Genomic DNA, 9443 nt, shown 5'->3' on the forward strand with positions numbered 1-9443 from the left:
CTGTTCCTAGATTTGTCCCCTGGAAAAGGAAAGAAGCAGTTGTTTCCATCTAAACGTCGCTCGACGGCAATGGCAGGTAACCTCAGCCTTGGCTTAACGACAGCCGCAGTAGGAGATCGGCGCCTTCGCACCCGCCAAATGTGTTCAGGTCTCTGATACTCGACAGAGAATACACACGATGCAGAAAAAAAAAAGGATAGACAAACAGCGGGATACAGCAGCGTACAACAAACTACAGATCTATACACATCGGCTTGATCCTTCAAAAGTTTTGCACACACAAACAAATACTGTCTGTATACGATTATATCGACATTTCTCAATATGGCAATTCCAACGCAATTAGCTGAAAGAAAACTTGAATCTAAGATAACTATTTTATTTTAACTGTTATTTATCTACTTGTGATTTAATGATGAAGCGGTTATCGCGAGAATCAATGCGTAAACAAAGTGGAGCTGTCATCCTCACCTATGAAATATACTCTATATTACATCGTATAACCGCTAAGATTAAGTTGATTCCTTTTCTCTATCGTATTTTTTCTTTATTAGTCCATCAGTACCTCTCTGCTCTTACCTGCTTGGCTGTACGGGTTTCCTAAACTATTTAACGTTTTTGCTTCAATGTTCCAGTTCGTTTACTGTCAATTCGGGGTACCACTTCCGTAGCCCGTTTCTTCCTCGTTCAATCTACGGAATGTCCTGCTATTTGTCGCCTTCACCTCTGAGGTGGGGGGGGGGGGACAGACGAAGACGAGGTGCTGCTTCTCCACGTTCTATTTCCCTTGTCACCGCCGTAGTCCGTTTCCTTTAGCTGTCGAAGATTCCAACTGGTCTCTACGCTACGGCAGTATCACAGTCCAGCGTCCTACGCAACTTTGTCTCTTTATGTTCTTCAATGCACGGGTAACGTTGCTGTCTTTGGCGACGGTGGCTATTGGCCGTTGGGGGCAACGGCTGTCGCCTCGAACGCCCCAGTTGCCGTCGATGGTACACTACTATCGCACAACGGTTCGTCGCTTTTACGCGATTCCACTCACATAGACCTTTGGCATTGCTATGCTTTTTCCCTTTTTTGTGGTACTAAACTTGCTTCATCCACTACTCCTTTACGGTATCGAACGGTGCCGCATACTGGGGTGGATCCGTGGTACTTCCGCTGGTTCAACGATTAACCAATCAGCCAGTTGGACAGAGTTTGTTGCCTGGATAATGTCGACAGCGACGGACTCGACGGTCTTACAGCGAAAACTCTCGGACGACTCGAACGCTTCTATTCGGACTTTTTTTTTTTGCTTGTCCGCACACAAACCCCCTGAATCACGAAGGACGGACAGCGTCGCTCCTTGTTGAGTCCGTTTTTACGTTGGTTTGTTATTGTTAGTTATTTGATTAGGATTCATAGCACGCAGTGAAGATAGTGGTAAGCCGCCTGTGCGTCACCTGCACGAACAACCTGAGTTCGGCAGGTTGCTGTTATTTGCTTCGGACCATGACGTCCACTCGAGACAATGCTTGACATGATTGGTGGCATCATTTTGCGTCATGCTCCATTATACTTTGACTACTATGTATAATAACACTTCTAACATGAGCGTCAGTTAACTTCCGAAGCTGCGTGTACTCGGCTTTTTGTTAAGCTCGCTGCAGCCACCAGAGTTGTCTAGCTAGTTCTGTTCAGACCACGATAGATACTTTTGCTGGCGATTGTAATACGCGATCCAAGTTATCCACGTCGTTGTGAACGTGAATGACGCAGTGAGGTGAAACTCCAGTGGCGTCACGAGCTGTAAAAATGGCACTTGTAGTACTCGAACCGTGCGTTGCTTCGTATATAAACGTGCTAACGTTCGATGGGTAGTCGGCAGTTTAGCAGTGAGGGGCACACGTCAACGGCCTACATTCGACGTACGTCATGAACGGGTCAGCAATTCCGGTTTTACCCACGCCATTCGTGGCATCTATTGCAGTTTTCACTGTCACTGACCCTTTGAGTATCAACAGAGCCCACCGTTGTTGTCAACGTTTTCGTATCTACCATACGCTTCAATCAAGCTTCAACGTTGTCGACTCCTCGACCGACGATCAGCGTGCCCAATAGCAAACAGCTGCGCCTTAACATATGATCATACCACATACTCACTGATACTGACATCTATCTCACTGGTACGATAGGCATACGCTTACACAGGCACACACATATCGGCTCGATAAGCTCGAGACCCAGCAACACAGCGCTGCACCTAATCAATGCTGCTGCTGTTAACGGATTCGCATAGAACGGAACGAACGAACACTTTTTCCTTTGCGCTCTTTTAGTATTACATTCACTCGATTATCCGCGATGATCAGCAGCGGCACAAGCGACTAATATCACCGTTGTTGTTACCGCAATACATAGAGTGCCCGCGCGCGAAACTTTCTTTTTGCGCCGCCTGGCGTACGGCTACAGCACCATACCACCGTCACTATCAACCGACGATAATCGCCTTAGCTCGTTGTTTGCCTAGCCTTCTGCCTGTCTATTTTCTGTTATCTCTTGCTTACTGCTGTTAGCCTGCTTCGAGTTTCTGCCGACGCCCAGTAAAGCAACCCACTCAGCTTTCAGTTCGGAGCACTGGCACTTAGCGTGGCGCGCTCATCGCCTGCCTCACCCCGCTGCCGCGGCCGACTCTCATCGTCGTCGTTGTCGTCTCTTAGCGTGGCGGCTGCTGATGCTGCTGGGGCGTTTGGAGGAGCGAGGCCGAGGTACGGGGGAATGAGGGACTGAGGGGATGGAAGAAGACCTCGGTTGTCTTGCTGCTGCCGTACTGTCTTCGTTGCCTTCAGTACAATAAAACACAGTGATGGTGCTGCGCTGCGTTGCGCTGTACTGCCCCAGTGCCACCGCGGGTAGAACCAGTGGCGGCCTCAGTCAGCCTGAACCAGCCGATGGCAGCAGCGAAAGTAAGAAGGTCGCTTCGAGACAGCGCGCTTTCCCCTGCCACTAGCCGCTCTGCGAGAAGAGAACAGAACGGAAGGCTCAGTTGAACCCGGAACTGGTACCCACATTGCTCGTGGAAGCGGTACCGTGGGTTCGACTGATGCTTCCCCACTACAACTCTACGAAACGGAACTGGACAACAACTGTAGTTACCGTCTTTGTAGCGGTGGGGAGTAGAGGCAGCGGTTGCGTTGGCGGCCGCGAATAGACTGTTAGCTATGGCCTGGTCCCCGTTAGGTACTAGGGTAACGCAAGCTAGAGCAGGACACAGTAGGCACAAGACAGCAAGCAGTCAAATGCAATGGTGACGGGCGGCCGCTGTTCGAAGGGGACGCATAGAGGGAAAGGGCAGTAGCAGCAGCACCAGCAGCCGGCAATGGACAGCAATAAAATCCATCCTCTTACCTCCACTTTACCCCTCGGCCCCACTTTGCTCCTAACTAGAACCCAAGCTATTCCCGTCATCGCCTTCTCGCCATCCTAATCGCGTCGTGTACGAACGTGAACGAACCAACACCAAACTTACCAGCTCCCCTGACTTCCTAACCCCTCCTCACCAACTGGGTGCATATCCTTTCTTCATATTATGCTCAACATACGGCAAGGCAGGCGGTGACGACAAACGCCAACAAACTCATGAGATCCGCAAGCTTTTGTGCTAGGGTACTAACGCGACACATTTTTTAGCCTTACCATTCAACCGATTCCTATCCTAATCCCCTGTCCCCTACAAAACGGGCAGTAGAGCTCGCGCAGACTGAAGCTACAGCGAGGGGTAAACGAGCGGCGGATCGCTTCTTCCCACAAAGGGAGTTCGCTTTGAAAGGAAATGGCGAAGGGATTCCGAAGGGGAGAGACACTTGCAACACAGAACGGAGCGAGAGGCGGGTAATGCCGCCTTTAGGAAAGGGTTCGCGCGCCAGAAAGACTAGGGGAGAGTCGAAAAAGGACACCGAAGAAGTACGTCACATAGCATACGTACAAAGGGCGGAAACGTACGCGCCCCCTAATCCAGCTGACGGAATAGCATCAATCCAGCGAATAGAAGATGAGAAATTGTTCGGCTAGCAGATTGGCGGGTTGACAATGGCCATTTATAGCGCGCTGTGCTCCCTTACATCTAGTTTTTTTTGTTGGTTTGCATGCCACACAATCTAGGCCCTTTACCAAGGTTAGCCAAGTTAGCAAGGACCGCATCGACGGCAGTCACATGAACTAACAGACCGATGGCAGACCGACAAAGTAAACAGTAACTGCACTGCGGAGCAAACAACAATAATTACAATAATTAACGGACCACACCATGACGACTCAGCTTCAGGGAGTAGGAAAACGCTTGAACGTCAACAGTCAATAGAGGAGAGCAAAAATAAATTTTTACTACTGCTGCTATTAATAATGATTACATTGCTCTGATTCGGTAATGTCCATTGGAAGGGCATATCGGTTCCGTAAGATTTCAATTTTTCCAAAAAAAAAAGGACATTCCATTCCATTAGGCAGGCTGGCAAATCAAACGTCGAGCCAATATGAAATACTGGTAGTATCCAGACTGTTTCCTTGAGAAAATGGAAATTTCGACTCTGTCGCAAGGTAAGAAAAGGGTCCATTTTTTTCGACAATTCACTATTATACCCATTGTATAGGGGAGGATTAAATTAAGTAATAGGATGTTTCACAAGCTCTTAATCGTTGTTAGGGGACTTCAACGTATTTTTGCTGAACTAGAATTTGAAAGTAGTGCGTGCGCCAGACTCAAATGCAAAGGGAGACGGCACACTAGAGATTTCAATAAAAGCTTTAGGGAAGTATCATGCTTCAGAACCGCTTTGTATTCGTCTGTTTTCTTTTCAAGTATTAATTTTTTTTCAAGCAACGGCCCATACGAGAGGTGCATTATGGAACTACTTCGGTTAGTTTAAATCTATATATATAGGCGCTACTAGATCTATCTTAATCGGTGGTGGCAAATGTTTCAAATATTGCGTAAGTACTCGTCTATGGTACGCGAAATCCTTGAAGTTTTTCTTATTTAGAACCTTCGGAATATTGGCTGTCTCATGAAAAGATTCACCAAACTATCTCGAGCTCAACCCAATTGGCTAAATGGCAGTAAATCACCCTAACTTCTTCTACGTTCCTACGCTTTTAAGCGGTAAACAGAAGGTTCTCTGATGTAGAACAACGACCATTTTTTCCACATTGATTTATAGAATGATAATGTATGTGGTCTTCACTAACTTTATTTTGCTCATGCATATATAGCTGCGGGACACACGTACGCCCGCATATGACACAGTTTTTCCAGACGACACCCATGGATGCCTTTATCGTCACACCACGTAAGCATTTACAGATCCTGCATGTTCCTCCGAGCTTCAGGTAGATCTCGCGGCTTTAATCTATTGGTAACTTAGTTAATTCTCATTCCCGCCCAGCAACAGCGTAATAAGTATCACTGTCACCCCTGCCAGAAAAGTCTATCAGGTTACCCTACTTGCCTTTCTCGGTGTCATTTAGATCCTCATCGCCAGCCGACGCGTTTCCTACTTCATCTTTCACGTCGTTCCTCATAACCCCAATATCGCTCGGCATGAATAAACAGAGCCAAGCAACTAGGCCAGGTCGCGTACTGCAAACACAAACATCATGAGCAAACACAATAATTTGTGTCTACTTTCCGTTCTCCGTCTCTAGCACTTGGCACACCGCACCGATCGTCTCAACGCTGCAGTGAATGAATGAAAAAAGCGCTAGAGCGAGGATAAGTTACCGGTAAAGTTAAAAATGCGGCTATTTGAAAGGCTATTCTTCCTTGCACCTTAAAGAGTCCCTTCAGTGAGGTCTCTTTGAGCTGAGGCCGCAGCCATGCAAGATGCGGACAACGTAGCGAACCATCATTTTCTGTTGGTCCTAGTTTCGTCCCGATAAAAACGCGTGAAGGGTGAACGCGTGGGATTACCGAGACAGCCCTGTGTAATCCATACGGCTGATACTGTTTGGTAGGTGTGAGAGATGGAATCTTTCTCTAAAAGAAATTGTCGTTGCCGTAGAGAAATAGGTTGTTTTAAGGGCTAGATCGTTGGCTGTCGTAGTCATTACAATTATGGCACCCTATGGCGCTACTGTGCGGCCGCTGATGACTGTTACTTCAGTGGGCAACATCAGGCATTTACTGTGATTAGAGCGAAGAAAAGGTATTTCAAGAATCGAGAACGGCTTATGAAAGAAAAAAAAAAAGCAGGCATTCATAGGTGAGGGCAATATGCTCTACCTGACATTTTAATATTTAAAATTTTAATCTGAATAGAAAATCGTGCAGTAATTATAAAATATTTCTCTCACTGTTGTAGTTTGACAGTGATACTCTGCAGCTGCAGCGGATATGGTGGGCAGATCATTTGGTTATTGCTCGAGCGCGCTCGTTTTTGGCCGGATTGAAAACACACCGGATAAGAATTGCCCCATACCGCATGTCATTGAATTACTGGAAGCTACAACGAAGCCCCTGATCGATAGCAACGAAGAAGGATGAAAGAACGACCGTCCATATAGAAAAAGACATCTGCCTAGAGTGCACATTCCGACCAGCGTACATTCGTTAATACATACTTTTCGTATGCAAATTAGCTCAGAGAGAGGTACCTTCCAGGAGCTGCCGACGCGATCATGAATGCGACCACCAATTACCGCTTCAATTTCCCTGTGTGTATTTAAGAACAATTTTTTTTTTTTTATTTCTGAACCACGACACTAATCAAGTAGATTATAATTCTATCACTAATTCTATAATTCAGAAGGTTTATTTTTATTCACACAAATATACCTGTGCGCTTTGATCATTCCACCTCGCCTTCAGTTAAAATAGGCCATAATTACCGAGGAAACTGTTTGACAGCCGAGCATGGCAAGCCAAGATCTTTTCGCCAGATCGGCGTGGACTGTTGGTATCGCAGTGACAAAGTGCAGTTCTCGAACGAACGTTGTCTTCGGAGTAACACTTTGTAATAGTGTTTAGGATTTTCTAACGGAAGCTCGCGTCTTGAAGAACAAACGTATGTATATATATACTCACATATACATATACATAAATCAGAAAAGAGCCACATGTTCCACATGACGAAACCATGCAGCACAGAGGCTTCCTTGAAGATAGGTAATCTCGGGGGAGCCGTTGGCAGGACGATCCTGTGTTTTCGCAGGTAACATTATCAGAGAGGCCCTCCATCCATATTCAGTAGAAAATTGCCGTCGAAGCGAGCTTTAAGTGGCTCAAATAGCTTCGTAGATGAAGCTTTTGAAGGCTGTCTTGCATTTCTACAATGATGTGCTGGCAGTCTTTGGTGAACGCATCCGGCTTGTATGTATGACTACGAAGAAAGACGGATTCGAGTGAACAGAAGGAGGGAATCAGGTGTACGAGTTACGGGCCTAAACGGTTATTCATTCACCTTTTTGTGTACCTTTAACTTCTATATCTCACTCCAACGTATTACTCCTTGGCTAGGCTTGTGCCATTCTCATCCCCCCCCCCCCATGAAAATGGCAAACGAAGTATGCGGACTACAATGAAACGGTTTCTAGTACGTCGCAGTATAATTCTATCACTTTACTAAATATTTTTTTCCCGCGGAGTTCCACAATTGATAGCGTGCCATTCAGTTGCAGTATGGGAAAGCAGTTTTTCGTTTAATCTCAAAGAACGGTCTCTGGTTGTCGCCAAGGCAGGGGAAATAACTTAAAATGGCCGTCACAAATATATTCGATGAATACCAAAGTTTTAGTACCATATTTCTATGTTGGTTTCGAAGTAAGCGTTCGTACAGCATCCCTAGAAATGGACGAACGCTATCGCGAAATGTGTGCACCCGCAGTTTCACAATCAAAAAGTACGTTTTAGCCAAGTACGTCGGCTGTGACGGCTCTCGTAAAATAGCCCAGTTAATCGCATTTTACGCATTGAAACAATGTGCATAACGAACAAATAAATAATTGCTCATTATGTATGTTCCGTGCGATGTTTTTTTACTGTTAATTGATACTGAAGCCGTTAGGTACCACTTTGGACATGACTATGAACGACAAATATCGACCCTTCCGGCCTGAACTCTTCTTAATCAAATATAGTTGATACAATTAAATCACCCACAGCTGACGAGTCGTTCAAGGCTTTGGCCTTCATCATGCGAACCTAATTGTACGTGTCTATGTGACAACAGCGTTAAAATAGGTACCGTTAGGCACTTATCGAACTTCCTTTGAAGTTGCAATTTAGGATTCGAATATTGATAGCTAAGGGCCCACATGCCTTCCTGAGCTGCACGAGGCCGTTCGATATACTGTTACAGAATCTAGTACAACGACCTCTATGCTCCTTCCTGATGTTCGGAAATACAGGCTACCATAGTTTAAGCTGACCCGGGTCAATCTTACATCTAGAGGGGATTTGCGTCACTTTCATACAACAAGCCTGCGGCCTGATTCTTAACAATAATTGATGACTTCCTAAGGAGTACACGATGAAATCGAACATACATTGGGTCAAAGAAAACCAACAATTATTTTAAATCACTTGGGCATTTCTTTGAGAGGTGATACCTAAAAATGAAATACAAGTACAGATTGCTTGCCTCAAGTCCTTCAGACCAGTCCAAGATTTCCCACTGTTCGATTTTGATTGTATTGTTCTAGGAGCTTTCTCTTTTGTAAGGTGTTGGAAATATACCGGGACATATTCGAATGGGCGATTTTTGTCGGTGTAATGATTATAAAAGAAGCCCTGACTTTTCGAGAACGAAAGGACTGGTTTGTTCCAGCTGAAGCTGGAGTTTTGTCTTCGAAATATGAGCGAAGCTGAGCTAATCCAGTGTCTTCGAGGCTCACGGATGAGTCTCCATTGAGATTGAAGATTTATCGCGTCGTAGCTGAATGAAGCGCAGTTTTAATCATCGAGGTTTCTCCGCGCAAATCTTGCACTTCAGCTCGATTTGGCCATGACCCTCAAAAGGACAAGTTTTATCCCATGGAAGTCTGGCGGAAATCCTCTGGTAAGCCTAAAAATCGATGTCATCTGCAACAGAACGTCGCGCCCGATTGTTCTCCGATAAGACAAATGTATCACTCAAGCAGCTATTAAATTGCGTAGAGCTAAACGTCTAGACCGACTAGAGAGGGCAATGATGAAGATGTGGGCAGTTACTGGGCTACACTGGTCGTCTATAAAAACAGATCAGAAAAGGAGTGGCTCGCTGAACATGTTTCCAATCGAATACTTATGAATGCCTAATTTAAATTTGCCGGCTTACTACATCTATAGTTTGCCTGGGTGAGAAAAACAACACTGGCTCGTTCACTGGAACTCTAAGAAATCGGTAGAAGATAAGGATGGGTGTTGAGTCTCTATGGGCACATGCGAATCATATCTAAGTATCTGTCTCCATTCAAACGAAATACCGTCT

General features: G+C 45.6%; 1 protein-coding gene across 1 annotated transcript in view; it reads right to left on the reverse strand.

Moving 5' to 3' along the window:
• Positions 1 to 648, reverse strand: part of LOC111269512 (GTP-binding protein Di-Ras2) — a 31684-nt gene extending 31036 nt beyond the window's left edge. The window contains exon 1 of the mRNA XM_022849167.2: positions 580 to 648. The gene's annotated coding sequence lies outside the window, so the exon portion shown is untranslated. The remainder of the gene's footprint in view (positions 1 to 579) is intronic.
• Between the last annotated feature and the right edge of the window lie 8795 nt (positions 649 to 9443).

This window comes from Varroa jacobsoni, unplaced genomic scaffold (assembly GCF_002532875.2).
Source record: "Varroa jacobsoni isolate VJ856 unplaced genomic scaffold, vjacob_1.0 scaffold_1391, whole genome shotgun sequence".
Classification (NCBI taxonomy): domain Eukaryota; kingdom Metazoa; phylum Arthropoda; class Arachnida; order Mesostigmata; family Varroidae; genus Varroa; species Varroa jacobsoni.